General features: G+C 45.0%; 1 pseudogene; it reads left to right on the top strand.

Annotated features, from left to right (window-relative positions):
- The first annotated feature begins 428 nt into the window (after positions 1-428).
- LOC144773884 (uncharacterized) overlaps positions 429-25500 on the top strand; it is a 129398-nt pseudogene continuing 104326 nt past the window's right edge.

Below are 25500 nucleotides of genomic sequence, written 5' to 3'. Positions count from 1 at the left end.
AGTTTACATCCATATCTTGATGTGGCTGACAGAACCTTACACTACACATGAACATAGCAGACAAGTTCAACAATTCGATAAATCTGACTTAAGGTACCGCTCTTCAACTTGGTGCTGAACATATAAACCACTCACACATTATCGAATTGAAAAATTTAAATATTTCATCAAGAAAACAATAACCGGCATACCCACTAATCCAAGAACTGATGCCACATAATAATGAAATTCAAAGTCCGTCCACTGCGCTCCAGCGTAGCATGAATCCCATCATGCACTACCTTATAGCTCACTTCTCATCCATCCTTGGCGTGCACATGGGTTCTTATTGATAGTCATGTCATTCTTCAACAGCCATCTTATCTTGGTGAATCAGGATTGGGTCAAGACTGGTTCAATTTGGATCTTGGGACAAAACCTCCTGAACCATGAAGGTACAGTTTTCAGTTCCCAGGATATGCACCAATGAAAAACAAGCAAAAAAAAAAACAAACATTGTACTACAGACTACATTCAAAGATTCTCTTATAATACTATTATATTGGATTCAGAGGTTCTCAGAGTCTATTCAGGTAATGCAGATTGTACACAAGTATGTCTGGGACAGCTAGTATGTCCTTGGTTAGGTACAGAATGGATAAAAGACTTGGGAATGCTCCCCGTCTTTCAGTACAAACCTCACAATAAAAGCAGCGAAACAACAGTCACGTAGTATATGACAAAATCTCATAAAAATGGAAGAAAGCACATGTTCGTTTCATGTTAGCACAAGTTCGATTCCTAGTATATTAGAAGCTAATACAAGTTAAAACAGCTTCCATGACTGGAACTAACTTTATGTCAGATTATATTTCAACATACTTAATTTTTTGTCATATTATTTATTGAGATTGATTGATATTTGTAAAATTGATATTTTGTTCTCGTATAATAGTATTTAGAAAACATTTGGCTTGCTTCACAAAGCCTGATCTTTCGTAGTTATGAGCCTAACCCTTTGACTATGAGTATGCCCGGTCCATCAGGGTCTCTATGCTGCCAGTAGTTAAAACCTGACCATGAAACAGGTCCCTATTGGGTTATAAATTCATGCCCCTAGCTTTAGAGGAGAAAACACGGATCAATTTCTAAACAATGAGTGTAAATATTGTTATGGTAATTATTGTCTGCAATGTAGTTCCTGTGTACATTTCACATATTTTATTTAATCTTGCATCCCATTAAGAGTGTTTACTTTTCCCAGGATATGTTCTGTAATTTTTTTCCATGCCTTTTATTCTTGTATGGGGCCTACTACGAAGTGTGCAGCCTCTAGGGGTATGTGTGAGTTCCGGTTGTGGGTGGGTGTTTATAATGGGCCACGATCAAGACCTCTGGAGTTGAGGCTGAAGGTAGTGCAAGTTTCTAACAGAACTTGTCAGCAGATCTTAAAGGTGTCCAGACACATACTCATCCAATCGTTGGCCTTTCGGCACCTGCACAGCACACAGAGAAATAGTCATGTATGCCAATTATAAATATGATTCTATGTGAAAGTTTGAGAAGTGGTGCACAGCTGTAGTAACATTGACTGAGAAAAACAAAATGCATTTTTTACAGAACAACATGTGCATGTTGTCGGGAATGGTGAAGTGAAGGAGATACAAGGAAGTAGATGCAGGAGAGAAACAAAAGAGGCTGCTAAAGAGGAAGGAGGTGAGGTGTGAGAAATGCAGACAGAGGATTTCAGAAAGATGTGGGTAGAAAAAAGGGATAATATGACTTAACAGAGTGGAAGGCTGCAGAGCAAATTGCTGTCAGAGGTGTGGAATTTTATAAAATATCTACTTGTCCATGGGGCAGTTAGCTTCATAAATCTACTTGTCCTGTGACAAAATTCACTTGTCCCTTGGGTGCCATGTAGTGTAGCTACAAATAATGCAGCAATCTCATTAAAAAGAGCTCTGATAAAGCATCTCTGATTATGCAAGGGCCCATACCATAGTAGTGTTTGAATACTTGCAATCCCCTTATGTTGCCACATTTCCACAGATCTACATACTGGGGCTAAAGGTAGTGGTAAGCAATAGTTCCAGACTTAGAATGCCCTTTTGAGTCTGTGCAAACCTACTAACTTGCATGTTTTAACGGGTTTTAACATCTCTTCTCTAATCTTTTCACATACTGAAAAATGTTGGAAATTTTCTCCTGACAATAGCAGACATAAACCTTCTTCCAGAGGTGGGAAAAAAGTGGTTGGAGGGAAAGTGAACTTGCAAACACTCAGATTTTTGCGTGAGCATATCTAAACATGCATATTTGCTCATGCTAAATGCAGTTCACAAATATTTTCTAGGAGTACGATTTCTTGTCCTACTACTGTAAATACTTGGGAATTCATGGAAACCATATAGCTGCACTTAATGCAAGGACATACACAATGGGTGCACTTTTGAGTCTTTCTTTAATAATTTAGCCCCAAATTTGGTCTGGCTTTGACATGTCCTTTTGCGTTTACTAAAATGCAGTCTCCCTCTCTCTGTATCGGCTGGCTTCACTGTGAGAGATAGCATTCTGGTCTTTCACAAGGAGCATATCGGCACACACAGTAGTTTTGTTCAGTGTCAGTAACTACTATGACAGTGTGCTTTTTGAGACCAAAAACATTTTTTTTGCTTTTTTCAATGTTTGTTATAATGGTGAGGGCCCGGCAGCTCCCACAGGAATAAGGTTTTACAAAAACCATGCCAAAACAATTAACACATTGACAAAACTGAAAAGCTGACGGCCAATTTCAGATCTACTGGCTTTGCCAATGCTTGTTTATTTTTGTTTCCCATAATCTTATTGAAACTGGTTACACTGAATTCCGATATGAATATTTTTGGGAAATATTAGCATAAGTCAACACGTTACTAAATGATGCTGCAAAGAAATGGTACTTGAAATGTTACAGTAGTTCAGCTAAATATTTTTTTCCTGTTTTCATTTTTTTATGAACTTTTTTTTAAAGCAGAGTCATCAATCTTGCTTTCAAGCTTCTGCAAATATTTACATTAAATCAGAGAGCATTCTGGGAGCATTATACATAGCCTCATATTGCTAAACTTTTAAAACGTGTGTACACATTTTTATACTGGAACCGCTGTCAGTAGTGCAGTCAGAGCTTACATTTGTTTAGAGCGGTCACCCTAATAATAAAGGTTTTTAATGAATAAACCTTAATGACAAGTTTTGAACAACATTAACTTATGGACAAAAAGATTATCTTAACTGCAGACAGTTCCCTTCTCTGATTCACTATGTGTTACTGCTAACTGGGAGCCAAAGGGTTTTTGCTCCAGGGGGTTGGGCCTACTTGTCCCAAGGAGAAAATACACATTAAAATGAGTTGCCCATGACCCCATCCTGGGCTTTGGCTATAAGAATTTCACATCCCTGGTTGTGAAGGAAGAACAGGAGTGGTTGAGAAACTCCAAAGACCTTTGTGATGTTTAATTCATAATCTCATATTTTTAGAATTTAAATATTTTCTATTCTATTTATTCACAACAAAATCATTGTTGTTTCTTATCTATCTAAGACTGCTAATAAGCAAACGTTCTGATCATTATTGTGTGATATGTCTGGATGCAATAACAGAAAACTCCCAGAGAGGCACCAAAATACTGTTCAGGTTCCATGCTACGGTAAGTGCAGGATTTTATTTACTTGTTTTAAGCCATGACCTTATTTACATCAGCCACGTCTCTTGGTAAGTAGTCCTAGTTTGGCTTCTTAGGCCACACTTCTTTGAGAGATCATCCACTTTTTCATGCCACTTAAAGCCATGTCTAACCCTTGATATTGATCTTCAGTTTTGAGTAGTTTTCCAACTTTACATTTCTCATGGAATAGCTGATAAAACTGCACACCTCCTGTTTTGTTAAGGAAATGTTTCTGATGTCTCTGGTGTCTCCTGCAGCTTTTTGCAAACGGAGGACATGTTTGAAAATGAATAACTGTGGTATGCTGGTTATTTCCAAAATCTCCATTGTGACCCCTGACCCTGCTTGCAGGCCAGGTTGCCCCACCACCGCCGAACAGCTCCACCTGCTCGCTGCCCGCTGCTGTTTCGAGCGCGAATTCGCTCCTACTGCTCCTTCACTCACCGCTGTATTCAAGATGTTTTGTATTGCTCGCAGTGTTATTCTCCCCTTGTAATTTCAGTGCCTCTGCATTTATTGTATTGTTCTTGACTCTATTGCGTTTTTCACTTCCCCATACCCCTTTTGTTTTCTGTCTCCACAATTCCCGCTTCTGACCCTTGCAGCCACGCCCCCTCTCTGCCCCACTCCCGCCTCCCAGCTGCTCCTCCCTCCCTCCCCGCCTTAAAAGGCTGCCGCTGCCCGACGGTGAGAGTGACCCCTGACCCTGCATGCAGGCCAGGTCACCCCCCTTCGCCAAACAGCTCCACCTGCTCGCTGCCGCTGCTGCCTCGAGCATGAGCTCGCTCCTACTGCTCCTCCACTCCTCCGCTCGCCGCTGTAATCCTGTGGTTTTGTATTGCTCTCAGTGTTATTCTCCCCTTGTAATTTCAGTGCCTCTGCATTTATTGTTTTGTTCTTGAACTGTATTGCGTTTTTCACTTCCACCCACCCCCCCTTTTGTTTTCTGTTTCCCCAGATTCCCGCAGCTGACCCCTGTGGCCACGCCCCCTCGCCACCCTGCTCCCGCCTCCCAGCAGCTCCTCCCTCACTCCCCGCCTTAAATGGCTGCCGCTGCCTGACGGTGGGAGTGACCCTTGACCCTGCTTGCAGGCCAGGTCGCCCCCCCACCGCCGAACAGCTCCACATGCAGCCTGCCCACTGCTGCCTCGAGCGAGAGTTCGCTCCTACTGCTCCTCGGCTCGCCGCTGTATTCCTGTGGTGTTGTATTGCTCTCAGTGTTATTCTCCCCTTGTAATTTCAGTGCCTCTGCATTTATTGTATTGGTCTTGAACTCTATTGCGTTTTTCACCCCCCCCTTTTGTTTTCTGTCTCCCCCAATTCCCGCCGCTGACCCCTGCGGCCATGCACCCTCGCCACCCGCTCCCGCCTCCCAGCTGCTCCTCCCTCCCTCCCCGCCTTAAATGGCGGCCGCTGCCCGACGGTGGGAGTGACCCCTGACCCTGCTTGCAGGCCAGGTCGACCCCACTGCAGAACAGCTCCACCTGCTCGCTGCCCACTGCTGCCTCGAGTGCGAGTTCGCTCCTACTGCTCCTCCGCTCGCCGCTGTATTCCTGTGGTGTTGTACTGCTCTCAGTGTTATTCTCCCCTTGTAATTTCAGTGCCTCTGCATTTATTGTATTGGTCTTGAACTCTATTGCGTTTTTCACACCCCCTTTTGTTTTCTGTCTCCCCTGATTCGAGTCGCTGACCCCTGCGGCCACGCCCCCTTGCCGCCCCGCTCCCGCCTCCCAGCTGCTCCTCCCTCCCTCCCCGCCTTAAATGGCGGCCGCGCCTAAGGCAAGCCCGTCTGCATCCGTACGCGCCTGGACCACGCCCAGTGCCAGAACCCCTGTGCCCCGCACCCGCCACGACGCCAGACTCCGTTACGAGGCCAACACCCTCCACACTCTCAACACCGGCCCACCTGCTCGCTGCTGCCTCGAGCGCGAGTTCACTCCTACTGCTCCTCCGCTCGCCGATGTATTCCTGTGGTGTTGTATTGCTCTCAGTGTTATTCTCCCCTTGTAATTTCAGTGCCTCTGCATTTATTGTATTGTTCTTGAACTCTATTGCGTTTTTCACCCCACCTTTTGTTTTCTGTCACCCCCGATTCCCGCCGCTGACCCCTGCGGCCACGCCCCCTCGCCGCCCCGCTCCCGGCTGCCAGCTGCTCCTCCCTCCCTCCCCGCCTTAAATGGCGGCCGCGCCGAAGGTGCGCCAAAGGCAAGCCCATCTGCATCCGTACGCGCCTGGACCACGCCCAGCGCCAGAACCCCTGTACCCTGCACCCGCCACGACGCCAGACTCCGTTACGACGCCAACAACCTCCACACTCTCAACACCGGCTGAGACCACCGCTGCTTCCAGGCCGCCCTGAAACGCACCCAAGGACCCTTCTCCTGCCACACCTGCAAATTCACATGCGACATAACCACCAAACCTCAAAGGAATGGACCCAACCACCTCCGCTGCATACTCCTCAACACCCGCTCGGCACTCAAATACGCCGTCAAGCTCTGGGACCTGCTCGACACCTCCGTTCCAGACGTTGCCTTTCTGACCGAGACCTGGTGGAATGACTCTTCGGCACCTGGCATCGCCATAGCCATCCCGGACAGCTACAAGATCTCCCGCAGAGACCGCACAAACGGAATTGGAGGAGGATTAGCCATCGTCCACGAGTCCACCCTCCAGGTCCACACCCTCGCAGAAGACTCCCTCCTCCCCGCTGAACACCTGCACTTCCAGATCCACACCGACCCCAACACCACCCTCAAAGGAACTCTCGTCTACAGACACCCTGGACCCCGGGCCCTCTTCAGCGACTCCATCTCCGACCTCGCCAGCACCCACGTACTCGCCTCCACGGACTACATCCTCCTCGGGGACCTTAACTTCCACCTAGAGTACAACAACGACACCAACTCTGCCACCCTGACCGACAACCTCGCCAACCTCGGCCTCTGGCAACTCGTCACCGAACCCACCCATGCCGCCGGCCACACGCTCGACCCCGTCTTCTCCACAAGCACCCACATTGCCTTCAAACACACCACTGAACTCCACTGGACCCACCACCGCTGCATCCACTTCACCTTCAAGAAACCAACCACTCACCACCGCACCCAACAACTACCTCACCGCTGCTGGAGCAAAGTCACGAGAACAAGCTGTCCTCCACCCTCGCCCAGAACCCACCCACCGACCCCACCGACACAGATGCCGCCGCCCGAAACTTCAGACAATGGATGGACGACTGCGCCAGCACCCTCGCCCCGCTCAAGAAACCCTCCATCAACCACTCCAGCAAGAAAGCCGCCTGGTACACCGAAGAACTCCAGACCTCCAAACGGACCTGTCGGAAGCTGAAGAAGAAATGGCTCCACGACCGCACACCAGACAGCCACACAGCCCACAAAGACGCCACCCGCAGACCTCACCACCTCATGAGAACAGCCAAGAGATCATCCTTCAAAACCCGCCTGGACGACAACGCACACGACAGCAAAGAGCTTTTCAACATAGTGAAGGAACTCTCCAACCCCATCACAAACACCAACGACACCCCACCCTCGCAAGATCTGTGCGACTCACTGGCCACCTTCCTCCATCGCAAGATCACCGACATCCACGACAGCTTCAACACCTCATCCGCCCCGACCCCAACAGACCCCACCCCGAACGCCACCAGCACCAACCAGCTGACCTCCTGGTCCCACGTCAATGATGACGAGACACGCAAGGTCATGAACTCCATCCACTCAGGTTCTCCGTCAGACCCCTGCCCACACCACGTTTTCAACAGAGCTGAAGCAACCATTGCACCCCAACTATGGAAGGTCATCAACATGTCCTTTGACTCAGCCACATTCCTTTAAAACTGGAAGCAAGCCGAAATCAACGCCCTCTTTAAGAAGCCCAAGGCAGACCCCAAAGACCTCAAGAACATCCACCCCATCTCCCTGCTCCCCTTCCCGTGGAAGGTCATCAAGAAAATCGCCAACATACAGCTGACACGTCACCTCGAGGACAACAACTTCCTAGACCCATCCCAGTCCGGACTCATGCAAAACAACAGCACCGAGACAGCCCTCATCGCCGCCACAGACGACATCAGGCACCAACTAGACAACAGCAAAACCTCAGCCCTCATCCTTCTCAACCTGTCAGCCACCTTCGACACGGTCTGCCATCGCACACTAAGAACACGCCTCCAAGAAGCGGGAATCCAGAAGAAGGCCCTGGACTGAACCATGTCCTTGCTCTCCTGTAGAACCCAACGAGTATGCCTCCCACCCTTCCGATCTGAAGCCACTGATATCATCTGCGGCATACCCCAAGGATCATCCCGTAGCCCGACCCTGTTCAACGTCTACATGGTACCCCTCGCACAAGTGGCCCGCCAGCGCAATCTGAACATCATCTCCTATGCCGACGACAGCCAGCTCATCCTCTCCCTCACCAAGGACCCACACAACTCCAAAACCAACCTCCACGAGGGATTGAAGGCCGTCGCCGAGTGGATGAGGAACAGCTGCCTGAAGCTGAACTCGGACAAGACGGAGGTCCTCATCCTCGGCCCCACTCCTTCTGCGTGGGACAACTCCTGGTAGCCGACCACACTGGGAACAGCTCCAGCACCGATGGACCACGCACGCAACCTAGGATTCATCCTCGACTCCTCCCTCTCCATGTCTAAGCAGGTCAATACCATCTCCTCCTCCTGCTTCAACACCCTCCGCATGCTTCGCAGGATCTACAAGTGGATCCCGACCGAAACCAGAAGAACAGTGACCCAAGCCCTAGTCAGCAGCAGGTTGGACTACGGCAACGCACTCTAAGCAGGAATCCCGGCCAAACACCTACGACGACTACAACGCATCCAAAACACCTCCGCCCGACTGATCCTCAATGGTATTCGCCGCAGCCACATCACCTCCCACCTAAGAGACCTGCACTGGCTCCCCGTCAACAAGATGATCACCTTCAAGATCCTCATCCACGCACACAAAGCACTCCACAACACCGGACCAGCCTACCTGAACAACAGACTCAACTTCTACACCCCCGCCGGCCAAATCCGCTCCGCCAGCCTCGCCCTCGCCGCCGTCCCACGCATCCAACGAACAATGTACGGCGACAGATCCTTCTCCTTCCTCGCCGCCAAGACCTGGAACACCATCCCCACCCATCTACAACAGACCCAAGACCTGCTCGCCTTCAGAAGGCTCCTCAAGACCTGGCTGTTCGAGTAGTAGCAGCACCCCACCCCTCAGCGCCTTGAGACCCTCATGGGTAAGTAGCGCGCTCTACAACTTCATTGATTGATTGATTGATTGATTGAGTGCGATAAAGGTAAGTTGATATGAAATTGTCTTGTCAGCAGTATTTTAGAGGATGTTCTACATCTGTCCTTTTTATGAGATTCCCTGCGAATCCCATGAATGCTTTTCAAAACCCTTTGTAGGCTTCAAAGAGTATCTCAGTTCAAAAAATGTACTCATCCTTAGTTTCAATTAGGTGGAAAATCCGCATAAATTAATCATGCAGAACCATTCATTTGCTGAAATCAAATAGAAACATATTGTTTGATTAATTATAATCATCAACAATACAAATTTGCGGGTACATATAGTAAGCGAAGATGCAATTCATTGATACTGCTCATGGTTGGTAAAAAATTTATTGCAAATCACCATTGGAATTCACATAAAATTGACAGAAACTTAGTAAAATGATTGTGAGCTACCAACTAGGGGTGGGCATTTCACTCCACAGAATTCCATTGAGTTACATAAAAACTCTGTGAGATTCTGCAAAGTTCCACCAATGGGTGGAAAAAATACACGTAGCACTGTGATTTGGCTCCAGTAGCACATTCTGCACTGAATAATCAGTGTGAATGGCAACACGCAGTGTTTATAAACAAAGAGAACTAGCTATTAGGATTATATTTGTGTTCTATGTGTCTGCATGCGAAACCATTTGGTTTTGTATGAAGGCCCTCACCCACCAACCTAGTTGGTGGCATGCTTCATCATCGGGCCCCGCCAGACTACTGCAGAGCGGGTTTTGGAACGTGAGTGTGCTGTGCTGGTGTGTTGTGAGAGGTTTTAAAATACTGTCCTTGATGTCCCAAGAAAATGCTTTATTGGTGGGCCCCAGGCAGTAATTAAAAACAAAGGCTTGGGACGTGTGGGGGTAGACTTATGGTCTCCCATGTCCAGTGTGGTCGACTAGTTTCAGCCAGACCTTCTTAGTAAATTGGCTTTCATCAGGACCTTTTATGTGTGGGTTTGTTACAGGGAAAATGTGTGTGTCAATGCCCTGTATGTGTAGCACGCGATAAGGTACTTTTGATACTCATCCTTCTCCAGATGAGTTTCTATGGACTCAGACTGGACCACACTCTGGAGCATAACCCCACTTAGGCAATCTTACTAGTGTATCTAGGAAAAGGTTGAGAAAATAATGCTAGGAGTTAAATCAGGCTCTACACTTGACCCTGCCCCTATTTTATTTTTTCTCGTCTAACATCCATTTTGAGCGATCATTTAACACAAATGTTTAACTTTTCACTAACGAATGCTGTGTACCAGGACTCCTGGAAGCAACCATTAATCCTCCCCTTGGCCAAAATAAGCATGCCTTGACGTATCTAGTCTGTCTATCGTCCTATTTCCTTGCTTCCTTACATGTCTAAAGTCCTTGAAAGACTTGTCACTAACCAACTGACAGTTTTCTTCTTGGAGGACAACAATTTATTAGCTACTTCCCAGATGGGATTCAGAGCCAAGAACAGCATGGAATGCACTCCCCTTGCTGTTCTGAATAACAATAGACTAGAAGTAGATCAGGGCAAGGCTGTTGCCCTGATTCTAATAAGTTTTTTTGCAGCTTGCGACACCATCTCACACAGCCAAATGATTTAAAAACTCCATGAGATAGGGCTTCATTCTTCCACCCTTAAATGGTTTGGATATTTTTGTGCAGTTGCAGTTGAATACTGTCAGATCGTTCCCCTACAGCTCAAAATGCAGCGTACCACAAGACTCTTCGATTAGCTCAACACTTTTCAACATGTACATCCCACCTCTTGTCACGCTGGTAAAAAATTGGTGTTTTAACATATGCTCTAATATAGATAATACACAACTAATCAGCTCGATAAGACAGAATTACGAAGAGAATAGGAAAAATCTTCTCTCCGAGGTTGCCAGTTGGATGATGGCCCACTGCTTAAAACTAATCCCCAAAAAAACGCGATTCTCTTGTTCAAGGGAGTTAACCCTATTTGGGATGCATCACAGTGGTCTGCAACCCAGGGTAGCGCACCTGAACCAAAAAATGCAGCAGAACATTTAGGAGTGCTCATTGATCGGTCATTATCCATGCAGGACCAGGTCAGTGCCACATGTGGCAAATGTTTTGGACTCCTTAAACTTCTCAGGAAACGTTTCTGTTTGGTTACAATTGACTGGCGTAGATCCGTGATCCACGCTTTAGGTGCCAGTAGACTGGATTACAAAAATGCCCTATATAAGAGGATGGCGCTCATCTGTAGATGATACAAAATGCAGCCTTAAAACTCATCTGCAACAAAGACAGATCCAGCTCTGGCTCTGCCTGTCTGAAAACCCTGCACTGGTTACCCAAACGAAAGAGAGCAACATTCTAGCTACTCTGCCATGCACATTGGGCCCTTCATGACTCCTGCCCGTTGATTCTCAGATCCAAGGTGTAATTTTATCAATTCACCAGGAATCTGAGCTCAGCAAATCTAGCTTTAGCATAAACAAAATGCATCAGGAAAGTTTGAGCCGGAGGCCGCTCTTTTACTTATCTGGCTGCAGCCCAATGGGCTTTACTTCTCCTGGTTTTCCGCCTTACTGATAATTATATTAGATTTAGGAAAAAACTTAAAACATGGCTTTTCCCAGAGTAATGGACGGCTATCCACTAATCTGTTCTTTCTCCAGTATATTGGCTGAGTAAATGTATGGCAATATTAGCCCCATGATATCCCTCTGGGGATGAGTGCTTGTGCTTTATAAATACCACAAATAAATAAATGTCTCTGATATTGTAATTATCCAGTGGAGTAGTGTGCTGCCTTTGCGCAAAGCATTTTATCACTACAGCTATCATCAGGGTTAAAAACTCGCATGAGGTTTATATTCCAAAATGCATTACCCTCTGGCAGCTTGGCACAAAGCAGTCAAGCTTAACTTAGAGGCAATGTGTAAAGTATTTATACAGCACACAAACAGGAATAAAGTGAAAACACAACACAAGAAAAATCCCACATCCCACATCAATTTAGAAAAATTGAGTAAATTGTAATAAATTATTTGATACCACAATAACAAAAATACAATTAGTAGAATTGGAGTTATGGATTTTCAAAGTTTAAGGTTAAAAGTAGTGCTTAAAAGATCAAAGCGCCAATTGAGAACATCTAGTCACAGGAGACAGAGTCAAAGTCTAAAAAATTTGTCTGACCGTGGTGGGGCACACGTCAGATACAAAAATTTGATTGAGCCCTGTTGGTGCTTACCTCTGGCCATAGAGGAAATTTCAACAAAATTATTTTATTATTTATTTATAAAACTTATAAAGCGCAACTGTCGCCTTGCAGGCATCCTGGCGCTGGTACTCCAAAGACATGAACGGAGGGACAGCAGTAAAATCAGCCAACTCAAACCATAGGGAACAGCCAAGGCTTCACGGATTTTCTGAACGGGAGAAGTTTATCCAGTTGCCTAATCTCCCAAGGTAGACTGTTCCAAAGTTTGGCCGCAGCCAACCCAAAAGATCTTCCCCCTGCCCTGACTTTTTTAAATCTAGGGACTCTCACCAGGCGTGCTGACGAGGAGCACAGTGCCCTGGCAGGGATATACCATGCAAATTTAGCTTGCAGCATTCTGGGTCCAAGCCCATGGAGGGCCTTAAAAACAAGGCAGAGAGACTTAAATCGTATTCTCTGCCTAATGGGAGCCAATGGAGTTGGGTGAGAAGGTAGAAGGTCAGCCGGGCCAGGCTGCAGGCGGTGTATGAGGAGGAGGCGTCATCACCGAGAAGCTGCAGAATGGAGCCGCGGTGAAGATTTCCGCGTTCGGACTTAGTCTCCTTTTTGGAAGTCGAATTATTGAGCGGAACAAGGATTGAGGCTGTACCCGACGAGGGCTCCACAAGGCCAGTTACCGCATCTGCGAAGGACCGCTAAACATGATTTACTGTTGCAGAGAAGAACGTAGCGGTAACAGCTGCAAAGTCAGGTCGACCACCAATACACCTTGGGCAGCTGGACAGACAGGTTGGTAAATGCCTCCTCTCACTTAATCCTGCACGTCACTGCAGCCTGGTCTTGAGTACAATTGAAGTTCCCAACAAAATTTAGGAAAGTCCAGTTTGTTCCCTAAAGAAAACAGTAAGTTTGTCAACAAAAGTGCTCCCATGTAACTCGTACATCGCAGCATGCCCCGTTCCGCAGCAGAACGGGAAGGGCCCTATGCTGAAGCATGCCACCAATGGGTAACCCTAGTGGTGAGGGTTTCACAGAAAACTTGAGGTCTTCTTCTAGCGCACAAACTAGACTTTCCTAAATTTTGTTGGGAGCCTTTTTTCTGTGTTATGAATTGTTTTGGGAGGGCAGCCCCAGCTATTATCCACTAACTCCCTCTGTATTTATGTTTTCAACAATTGAAGTTCCTCATTTCTTTATTCACGGTTCGGTGCTGAGCTCTTAGGGTGTTCACTTTTTAAAAACAAAAATTATTTCAAACCCAAATAGCGCAGTGATCAAGAATAAATATCATCAAATTAGATCGTAAAGCAATTATTACAATTTAAAAACAGGAGCACTACATATAAACTAGTCTAAAATAGAAACTATAGCTAAAATGAAATGTATTCAGTTTTTGAATTAAAGAATTATAACCAAGCTTAAAAACAGAAAACCTTGAAATTCATTCTTACAGTTTAATTCTAGTGGGGTTGTGCAAAAATACAAATACAGATACCTCTCTTAGGAAGAGAAGCACCACCGATGAGCTGAGCCAGTATAAAATCGATTACTAAAACGTGGCATATATAGTTTAAAATTAGAATGTTAAAACCAGGCAAGAAAGCATTGCAGTTCAATCTTATAGGGCATAAGATCCTTACGACCCTATTCTTCCTGCATAACTGGAGCATACATATGGAGAAGCCTACCATCGCCACACTTGGTCCCCTTCACCCTTATTAAAATCCCCTGGCTTCTCTGCTCCATTCTGAAACATATGCCCAAATACCCCCCCCCCCCACAGAATCCTGGCCTGCCTGCCCCTGCATGTATTCAGAGCCGTCTGTTGATTATATATTCCAAGAAGCCTAGCTAGCCACATCTGGAAGGTAGGTGGTTCCGCATCCTTCCACCTAGCAGCTAGCATTATCCTAAATATTGCAGTTCCCACAAATATACAATATTCCTGTGCGGTATTAAGCCCCAAGGAGCTATCATATCCCAGAAGCATCAGGGTATGGGTCAGTTTAATTCTAGAGCCGAATAGTCTTTCCCAAAAGCCATGCAACCCATTTTTTAAAAGGGACAATTTATCACAACCGTAAAAGATATGGGTCTGTGTAGCCGGTCCTATCCCACATCTAGGGAATTTATCATCTGCCCTTTTTCCCCAATTAAATAATTTAAAAGGTATAAAATATAAATTAAATATAGTTTTATACAATTGTGCCTTTAAGCTAGTGGATAAAAGTATTTTTGCACTTAAAGATAAAGTCATATAGATATCCACATCTGGGTTGTCCAGCTTCCTTGCCCAGGCTTTCTAAGTCTTTTCTAAGTCATCTGGTAATTCATCTAATAGTAAACTATACATATTCCTAAGTTGACTCATTTTCCTAATAATAACTTCCATCATTGGTATCCTATCTAGTTTAATCGCAGGTCCACATGTAGTAAGGATACTCCTAATCAGCACATATTTAAAATAATGATTATTTCGAATTCCGACCTTCTGCTGCAGCGTGGAAAAATTAGAGATTTGCTCTCCACCATAAAGATCTCCAATTGTAACCGCACCTAGCTCTTCCCATACTAGGAAGTGTAATGACAGATCAAAGGTATCGCCATGAATTTTGAATTTTTTTTCCATATCTTCCATGCACTATATACTACCTTGAAGCTAACCTTTTTATAATAACTCCGTTCCATTTGTCTCAGCAGCAGCCCGGAAGCTTCCTTCCCTACTCTCACACACCCAGAGAAATCGACGGACCACTCCCGTCTGTCACGCAACGGCAAGAAGCCGAAGAAATGGGGCAAGCGGATCGGCTTGCCTGTTTGTGACCGACCGCATACCCGACGGCGGTTATTTTCACCCTGATATAATTTCTGGACACGTGGGAGGAACTACCCTTCGCGTCCGCAAACATTTTTCTGACACCCGATTAGGACCGGGTTGGAAATATCACCGGTCTGACGATACTGTCTACAGCTTAAACTTTGAAAGCCCTGAAGAGTCACGGGTCCACCCCGCTATTGACGAAACACGTGTCGGCTGGTTTTCGTGTGAAACAAATACTTTTTCTGGACTTAATAAATAAAAAACGAAACGACAAAAGTGAAGTTTGATCTTATCCTTTCATCAAAAGACATACAACATACCACTGAACTTACTTAGGTTGTGTGCGCTTGACCCTGCATACATATACACAGAAGGTAGAGCTCCTCTCTCCCCTCTTTTTTCAGAGAATAGGGTTATCTCTGATCAAGTAGCACCGACCACTACTAGCCACAAAATTACCTTACAACCACTACCTGTAGAGCGCCATCATATTTCTGAACACTTTCATAACCCTTCGCTGAACTTTGAGCTTCCTTCCCTATGGCAAGCTCATATACTGTAGGGATTCTCACACCCAGTTCAGTCTCCTTGAACAAGAGCAAATAGAATGGGGGAACAGGGGTACCCTTGCCTAGTTCCCCTAGATATTAGTATGTTACCCGATTCTTTCCCCATCTTGGGCATCTTGGGCTCTTGGTTCAGAATAAATAGCTGTAATTGCCCTTATAATTTGCGGTCCTAAACCTTTTAGCTCCAGTATCGCCCACAGGAACCTCCAAGATAACCAATCAAATGCCTTCTCTGTATCAAAGAGGATCATAGCCATCTGGCCCCCTGTCCCGTCCAAAATGTCAAATAGGGATATAACCCTCCAAATACGATCTGTTGTTTCTTTTCCTGGGATAAACCCAAGTTGGCGAGGGGAGACCAGATGTCCTATAACCCTCCATAACCGATTAGCCAATATCTTCAAATGGATTTTCGTATCCGAATTAATCTAGCTATGAAGCTAGATTATCTATTGGTTTTCCCTTCTTTGGAAAGATTATGATATCCGTCTCTTTCCAGGATTCTGGAGGGAGAGTTTCCACTATATTGAACACCCCTAAATATATCAAGTAAAAGAGGGACTATTAAAGTTCTCAATATCTTATATACTTCGAGGGGTATCTTATCAGGGCTGGCAGCCTTCCTTGTAGCCATTTCTTGCAGTGCTACCTGAACCTCCCCTAGTGAGATATCCTTTTCTAGATCGTCTTTAGTTAAACTATCCAACCCATCGCAAAAGATCAGCATTGGTTACCAGACGGGATATATATATAGTTGATAATAATCCTGAAACACCCTTAATACATCATCTGTATCGCAATATCTTTGTTCATTTTTTTTAATAGAAGGTATTAAATTCAGAGCTTTTTTCTGCCTGGTACGAAGGGCTAGTTTCCTCCCAACTAGTTAACCATTTTTGTAAGAGTTATTCCGCTGGGACTGATATTCTTCTGCGGATCACTGCGTTAGCCAGCTATTTATTTCTGCCTTAAGGGCAATTATTCAATGCTGGGTTTGAACCACCTCACGGCCCTGCATTATTAGAAGAACATGCTCTTCTTCTACCTCCGCTAGACTATGCATCAATTGCTCTTTCTTAACCTTTCTCTGTTTCCTTGCCCTAGCAACAAAACTAATTGTTTCACCCCTAAGGCCAGCCTTAAAAGTATCCCACACCGCCCCCTACCGGCACTGTATCTGTTTATGTCAAAGAATTCTTGTGACCATTTCTTGATATGCTCTATATAATCATTATTTACCAGAAGTTTCCTATCGAAGGACCATTTGTTCCGTGTTCTTTTGAATCTTTTGATTTCACTCTCCAAAACTAATGGATTGTGATCAGAGATCTCCATAGGAAATTTCCTAATACCAGCTCCAATAAGTAGATCCCTTGTACCTAGAAAATAATCAGTCCTGACATATTTCCTATGGAGGCAGGAATAATACGTATACCCCGGGTTGTTTAGGTTTTTCATAGCCCAAATATCAACCAAACCATGACTGCTCTTAAGAGATGATAAAGCCCTATATACTCTTGGCTTTCGTCCACGGTATGCCCCTTTATTTAGCTGCCCATGATGAGGACCTAGAGAGATATTAAAAACTCTGCATAAAATTAATGGACAAGGCCGTGTCGCAAGTTCCAGCTCAAGATCTTCATAAATCTGTGGATCGTCTTGATTTGATCCAAAAATCGCACACACTGTAAGCCCTGCCCCTAACTCTACCATTGCCCACCTTCCCAGTGCATCCGCGGCTTTGTGTTTAGCCTGTCCTAAGGCAGTCTACGCTAAGATTGCCACTCCTCGAATATTTGAACTTTGAGACGTACATACCGGCATATTACCCTCCAATACCCATCAAATTCTTTTTCCACGGGACATGGGTCTCCTGCAGACACACTATGTCAAAGGCATTCGTCCTCACAAACTCAGCCAGCCTTGACCTTTTTCCTCTATCATTCAATCCCCCTGCGTTCAATGAGCAGATAGTTAGCCTCCCCATCTGAGTTTAAATCTGTGCCCTGCTAAAGTTCCTCTATTTATTTCTTCCCCCTCCATTAGTACAGTGATCTGTTTCCCCCTTTTTTTTCGTTTGTATACATATTTCATTCTCGTCAATGGGTATGCTTTTTCTTGAGTTTCCTCACTCCCACTCCTACTCCCATCCGCTTTCCCTCATCAGCTCAACCACTGTAGGGCTGGCTGGGCGTAGCTTCCCTGCGGCTTGCCTCTACCTCTCTTCTCCAGGGCTTGCTCACGTTGCTCGCGTAGCTTCGCTTGCTGCCCTCAGCGCCCCTGCCGAGGCGTCTGTGCGGGCAAAGCAGCCACGGCTTCGACACTCATCTCTCCTGTCTCCAGCTGGCCCTTAGGCGCGAGACGAGCAGCCCTTGACTTCACCGATCCTCTGGTTGGCTTTGGTCCCATATCTTCAACCACTGTGGAAGCTGATGTATGAAGCAGGTACGATTCAGCAATCTGTCATTCTGGCACCACTCTATCACCAGCCTGTTAATATGCCTCAGAACCGCCAGCCCAATTATTGTTCCTATCAGGTGCACATAGCTCCCAAAAGCTCTTGGGGGGCCTTGTATCACTTCACTTCGCATTTCGGAGGTCATCTCCATGTATCTCCTTACTCCATATTGCAGCATGCAATCTGTTAAGGGTTTTCTACCAATCTGTGTGCTGCTACGTTCTCAGGTGACTGCCATCTTGCCTCTCAATCTTTTGTAGTCGAGCTCTAAGGGTATTAAAGTAAATGTCATGTTTCCTTTGAATTGTAAATGGGAAATACTTTGGTCAACAGAAATGCTCCCACCTAACTCGTAGGTCGCAGCACGCCCAGTTCCACAGTAGAACGGGAAGGGCCCTATGATGAAGCATGCCACCAAGGGGTAACCCTCGTGGGTGAGGGTTTCACAGAAAACTTTATGTTTTCTTTTAGGGCACAAACTAGACTTTCCTAAATGTTGTTGGATGCCTTTTTTCTGTGTTATGAATCGTTTTTGGAGGGCGGCCCAGCTCTTATCCTCTAACTCCCTCTATAGTTATGTTTTCAACATTTGAAGATCCTCATTTCTCTATCCAGGGTTTGGTGCTGAGCTCTTAGGGTATTCAATTAAACGTTATGTTTCCTTTGAGTAGTATATGGGAAATACTTATTCATGAAGGTAAGAAGAAGGCTTTTAATTCTCCTTCGGTTGTTTACCAAGCTGTTATTGTGTTTCACCCTGGCAGATTTGCGCATTTCTGGTGGTTTTCCACTCATTGTAGCTTGATGAAGAGTGAGTGTTCAATTGACTCTTTTCCAGAAGTACTGTGGAGCTTGGAGCCTAATTACTTTTATTGGTACCACTAGACTGTTGTTATTCCTAATGCAAACTTGCTGGGGATAGTGATCACTTTCACATCTGAGTATTACCATTAAGCGTTCAACTTCCTGTAATGTTGAAAGAGAGACAAAGGTGTAATCCATCCATGTTTTAGACTTATTAGTAACACATGTGATTGCCATTGGCTTATCGGGGTAATGCGTCCATTTAACACTTTCGATCCTAGAGCTTCTAAGCTACTGAGGAACAGACGGTCCAAGCTGTCAAGATTGCTATATTTAGAAGCCTTGATTGGAATCCCCCACTTGGTGTCCCTGTTCTGTGTAATGCTAGCTCTTCTGTTATCTCTTCTGTGGTGGTTGGCCAAATTTAAGTCTCCTGTTGCTATCTATGGAATGTTACCAAGTTTGGTGCTCTAGGCTATCAAATTATGTCTCAAAATATGATTGTTCACTTATTTCTGATCAGATCTTGAGCTTACATAGAAATTAATTATTAACTCTGCACCAGTATAACTTCAGAAATACCATTTCTTCACTATTATTTCCAGCACATTAGGTATTGTCAGATCCAGTTTTCTAATATCAAATGCCTTCTTGAGGGCCACATAAATGGACCCCTCCATTTGGGTGGCCCTTTTTCTTTACTATCCCCTGGTGTGAAAATCTCCACATAGCTGTTTAAGGGTTGTTCCTCCTCCTTGTATGTTTATTGCATACAGAGAAACTCACAGGAAGTTAAAATAATTTGTAGTTCTAAGTCTGTGCATAGTTTTGTTTCTACCTACTTTGTTCCAGGAGATGATAGAAGTACTTTTGAATTGCATGTTGAAGGGAAGGGAGTACTGGCTTATTCCTAAATGGGTACTCAAGGAACTTTGGGCTAAATGTAGGTGGGCTAATACCGGTCGGGAACGTCCGAAAATCGGTAAATTTGCCGTTACCGACAGGTATTTAGCCCTTTGCGATGTAGAAGCCTGGATTTAAGGATTCTGTAATTTAATGATTAATTATTTTAAGGAATCGGTAAAATACAGAATCCTTAAATCCTATGTAAGGAGCACTCAAGTGAGTGCATTTTTGGGTTAAGGATTCGTTATTTACCACCAACTACAAGTTGGTGGGTGGTAAATAACGAATACCTTTAAAAAAGCAAATTTGTGCTTTTTTTAAAGTGCCATGTGGCAGACATACATGCCCGTAGGGCATGTATGTGCGCCACATGTGTTCACATGCACGATTCAGGGGTGCAACAGGGTGTCAATGTGACACCCTGCCACCCTTGAATATGCTCCCTCTATTACCGATTCGGTATTTACCGAATCAGTAATAGTGAATGGCTTCCCATTCATTCCTATGGGCCTCCAGCCCCATAGGAATGAAGGGGAAGGTATTCCCTATTATCGATTCGGTAAATACAGAATCAGTAATAACGAATATTACCGAATCGGTAACATTTACAGAATTTTTACCTACATTCTATTTACCGATTCTTAAATACCGAATCGGTAAAATTCGGTATTTAGGAATCAGTAAATAGAAATTACCTACATCTAGCCCTTTATTATATTTAAGCACGTTTGAGACCCATCCCCAATCAATTGGTTGACCAGAAAGAATCAAATCAGCAATGAGACTGGCATTTGTGTCCTTCTGTTTGGCATCATTGAGTTTGTTGACCCACGTGTTCTGTGAGCCCCTGAACCATGAATTCACTATCCTATGGAGAGGACAGATGAAGCCTTTGAAGACTTCTTAGCCAAGTGAAGCCCTTTGAAATTATCACTGAGGCAGCTCTGCAACAGTAAACTGTGTCCCGCGCCAATGGATTGTCAGCGATTTTTCCGAGTTGCATAAGTAGGTGGAGAGTGAGGCCCATGTCCAGGGGAGCATATGACCCATATACTTGGAACGCAGAGAAGTGTCAGCTTAATTGACATTAAAGCAAGAGACTGTGAGACATCCAAGGCAAGAGTGAAGACAATGTCAAAAGAGCAAGCTCACTTGGGAGGAGAAGGGTCAAGGTGTGTCAGAGCTTTCACATTTCTGGAATCCATGACTGAGTAGCTAATGCTGTATAGGATTTTTCTGTGCATTGTAGTTCTTGTATTCCTGGTTTTGTGGTTGGATAGATAGGACTACAAATTGCAGATTGGCAGGAGCAAGCAGATGAGATCATTTCTCACGGATCTAGAAACCTTGAGAGCTGAGGCAGAAATCGTGCCCTGTGGTGAATGGGATTTCTGTGGGAGATAAAGAGGCTTGGATGAGTAGAGTGAAATTATTTTTCATGTAGCACTTCATTTGACAGTTTCTGCTTTCTCTAAACACAGACATAAAGGTTGTGGCCTTTACCCTGCTTAATGGTACTCGATGTATCAATCTTGGAAAGATGAAACTCATGACATATAACTCACAAAGATGTCAGCAGCAAACCTATAGCTTGCTGAGGTATTGTGCCACCTACCTCCTCACTCCTCCTGGTCAAACAACCGCCTTGACAATGAATGAATGCATTTCATCACAACTTAGCAAATGATTGTCTCTTCCACTATTCCAGCATGAACAGATTGCAGTGCTGGAAGCAGCAGGTTGCTGCCTTTCACTGTTCGCAATGGAAGCTATGGTGCGGTGTGAGTGAGGGAATCTCAGAATGCTGAGAACCTTACAACCATGTCAAAAGGACTAGTGACTATATAGTTGCATTTCTCCCACAGAACCTGTTTTTCCCTCTGTGTAAATGCCTTCACGTCTCTCTCTCTCAAGTCGTATTCCATTAACAGGATCACATCCCTATCTTATGGTCATATTCATTGCACAGGGCCACATCTCTCCCTCAGGTTGACATCACGCTAAAATGATTAGGAGTGATGGGGTTGCATTACTACTTCAGGGCCATACCTTTCCCTCAGAGTAAATGCCTTCAAAACCTTCTCTCCACTGTTCTCCCATCTGCAGGATCACATTCCAATCTCATAGTCGCATTTAATGCTCAGGACTGAACCTCCCCCTCTGGGAGAGATCACAGCCTCTTAATCATATCCTTCTCTCCGTCGGATATCTTCCACATCTGTCTCTCATGCATCCTCCCTGCAACAAGGTCACATCCCTTTCTACCCCTGTCTCATTGGTAAATACATTGTTTTATATTGATCTCTCATGGCCAGCTTTCTCTCTTAGGGTTGCATCTCTCTCCCAGCTTCACAATCTATAATATCCCTATCTCAAGTCGACCACTCCCTTAGAGTTACCACCTGCCCTTAGGGTCTCCTTTAATTTCTCTGTGTTGCATCCCTATCTTGTGCCACTTCCCTTTGCCAGGGTCATATTCCTCACCAACAATACCTTCAGGTTACCCTCCTTCCCAGGGTTACCTCTCTCAAGTACACCTCAAACTAGGTCACTTCTCCTTTGGGATCACATCGATCTCTCATGGTCCCATTCCTCCAGACTCATTCCTTATGGTCCAATCCTTATCTGCTTTCCACACCTTGTACAACTTGTCAATGTGTAGAATGCCCCGTTCAGTTTTGTGTATGCTTCTCATTCTCCACTTGTGCTGATTAAAGCCCTCTTGTACCAAGAGGAGGGTCAGCATTTTACTGTAAATGGTTCCGCATACAATTAGCAGAGGAAGGCTTGGAGGTTCATTGGGATGGCAAGGGTGAGCTACAGCTAGGAGGTCTGCACTGATTCACCGAGGGTGTGGTGGCCAGGAGGCTACAGTCACCTGGACTCATCATTTTTCACATCTGTGGCAATGACTTGGCGTGCAATGGCATTCATGGTTGAGATAGTCTGATTAGCTGAAGTTTCCCTAGGGCAGTGGTTGCATGGATATACATTAGTCCTTGTGGGGTATGGACAGTTGATTCTCTTTCCAGGACTAGTCAGCCATCTTAAGAGACACCTGAGGAGGTTGCTAAATACAGCCATTCTGAAATTGATGCCCCATTGTTGCCTCAGAGGAGAGGCCTTTTTCAACAGTGATGATATTCATCTATCCACACAGGACAACTTGTTCATTGAAACGTTATTTACTTTTGCTATGTGACACTTTCTGACTTTCCCGAGTACCAGATCAGTAGTGGTGTCCAGGGTTGGGGCCCAGACAGACTGTTAACTACTCAGTGCTGTTGTGGGGTAGAGTCCTGGTTGGCCTCAAAGGAGGAAGACACCTTGGCATGAGGCTGTTAAAAGTCAGGTAAATTATGGATTCATCTGGCTCTAAATCTTATCCTAAGCTGGGACTGTGGCATAGTGACATTCAGAGTGGGGCCGGGGCAGGCACTTCAACGATTAACAATATCCCTCCAAGTACCCTATGTCACTGTCCTGGGGAATGTAGGAGTTTGTGCTTGCACCAGGAGAACACAGGATGCTCTATTGCCTAAGATTCTCCCAAACGGTGTGCAAGGGAGTGGCTCTGGCATGGTTGATTAAGTACTCAACTCACTTGTTGGCCCAGGCTTCTTTGATGAGGGAGTAGGTAAGCGATATTATCTGGGTGGGCCAAGATTCTCCACTCAAGCCCCGAATCATTTAACTGGTGCTGTAAGGCCAGCAAACTCAACAGACTTGGATAAGTGACTCAATGTCTAGATTATTGTCAACATTTCAAAATGTTACTTTATACAAATGATAAATATTTATCCTGTTCTATTTTTGGCATGTGTAAGTAAACATGCCTGGAGAATTGTTTGTTCTCTATTGTAACACCCAGACTCTGGCTATTATGAATATGGTGGTGTATTACTGTGATGATATGTATAGTTAACCCTTGAACCTTCTTCACCCCTGATACTGAGTGGGGTCCCAACCTGTGCACAGATCTCTCCTGCCTAGTCCATAGCTTAGTATGAACCTCATATACTGCTGCTCGGGAAATGGGGATAGAGAAAGTGAGGTTGTTACCGGGGCTGGGGATGAAAGAGGTGCTTAAATGAGTCAGGATAGAAGTAATCCGTTTGCACCTTCCTCATCTTCACCAACAGAAAGTTAGGCCCTAGAGGTAGATGACAACATACTATTGAGCACGGGACTCAAGTAACAGAAAGCACACATACTGGCACCATACAGTGCGTTGTCTATTTTTGTTTGTTTTTATCTCTGCCCTTTGGATGCATTTAGTGCATGCACAGGAGGAGGAATGGCACCAAACTCAGGCTCTTACAAGTGAGGACAGGGCAAGGAATTGCCAGATTCCTTGGCCAATACGCCTATGGGGCAGGTAGAAATTTCCTTCTCTAGTTCTGTAGTTCTATCTCAAACATATGTGGTTGCTGAGACAGAAAATAGAGTGTCTGTCCAAAGTTGTGCACTAATGTACTTGTGAGAAGCGTTTGCTGAGGAAACCTGAAGCAACAATGCAGTCCCCAGCTCTCATCTGCATTTCAAGGCATGCCATCTTGGATCGGGCAGCTTTTACGAGCAGTTGATAAAATCCCCTCTCCGAATCATTAAACAGTGGTGAATGAACCAGTGATACTTGGGCAAATAACCCACCAGGGTCGGACTGGGATCAAAAGTAGGGCTGAGCACCCAAGGAAAATGTGGCCCACATTTGTGGGTGATGACCTTTCATGAAATGTTGCTTGGTATCAGGGAGAGCCGTCTGCGCCTCTGTTTCACAGTGCAGGAGACTCCCTGTTTTACACTTCAGGTGAAACATTTCAACTCTCAAAATGAAACGTCCTGAGACGGTTGTCTTTTCACAAAATTTTTGGATTTTTTTTTTTTTTAATTTAAAAAGTATGGGCACGTCATGCCCCTCTGATCCCGCTACTTCGATCACTGCCCGAGGCCTCACTGTCCCGATCAGACAGTCAGGCTGGCCAGAGTGTTTCTTATAAAAAAACAATTTTGGGAATGTGAATAATCACGGTTGTAAGAGAAATGTACTTGTGAGAAAATATGATGACGAACAATTTATAAATATGACGCTCTTTGAAAAAGTTTGATAATGCAAAAAAAGGAGATGAAAAAAAGAATATGAAATATTAAAAAAGTAATGAGAAGAGTTGAGTTGTCACTGTTGCGTTTTTAATGTTTAATGTTTAATGAGATGCATATGTACTATGTCAAAAGATAAAAATAATAAGGTCTGTGAGGGAAATATATAGTATTGTGTTTTTTTCCAAACCCCTCTTTTCCCTGACCCAGATTCACTGCAGAGGGGGTCCCCTAATTCTAGCTTTAGCTTTTGCCAGGCCATAAATAGACTCTTGGATTAAGACGTATACAGCAGTGCTGCTGGCCCTTTGGCAAGCCAGCAGAGACTGGAACTAGGCCTCTGGAGCCCTGACCTTGGGTGTCAGGGGGACCGAATAAAGTACTCAGAGGTATCCCTTAAGCACCACCTGAAAACAATCTTTGTAGAAGTGAGCTCTCCATGGCAAGTATGACCAAAGTCTTTGACCAAGTAGCCCCACCAAACCTCAAAAGAATTCCGGACAAAGACAAAAACCATGGTTTAACAGAGCCCTGAATGAAGAGAGACGTAAACTAAGATTAGCGGAACGAAAATGGAGACATCCCTCCCCCCTCCAACTCAAACTACTCAAGAAATCTAGAAACTCATACAATTAAAATATTCTCCA

Source organism: Lissotriton helveticus, chromosome 8 (assembly GCF_964261635.1).
Source record: "Lissotriton helveticus chromosome 8, aLisHel1.1, whole genome shotgun sequence".
Classification (NCBI taxonomy): domain Eukaryota; kingdom Metazoa; phylum Chordata; class Amphibia; order Caudata; family Salamandridae; genus Lissotriton; species Lissotriton helveticus.
Note: the sequence above shows the minus strand (reverse complement) of the source record. Positions and strands in the feature narration are given on the sequence as shown.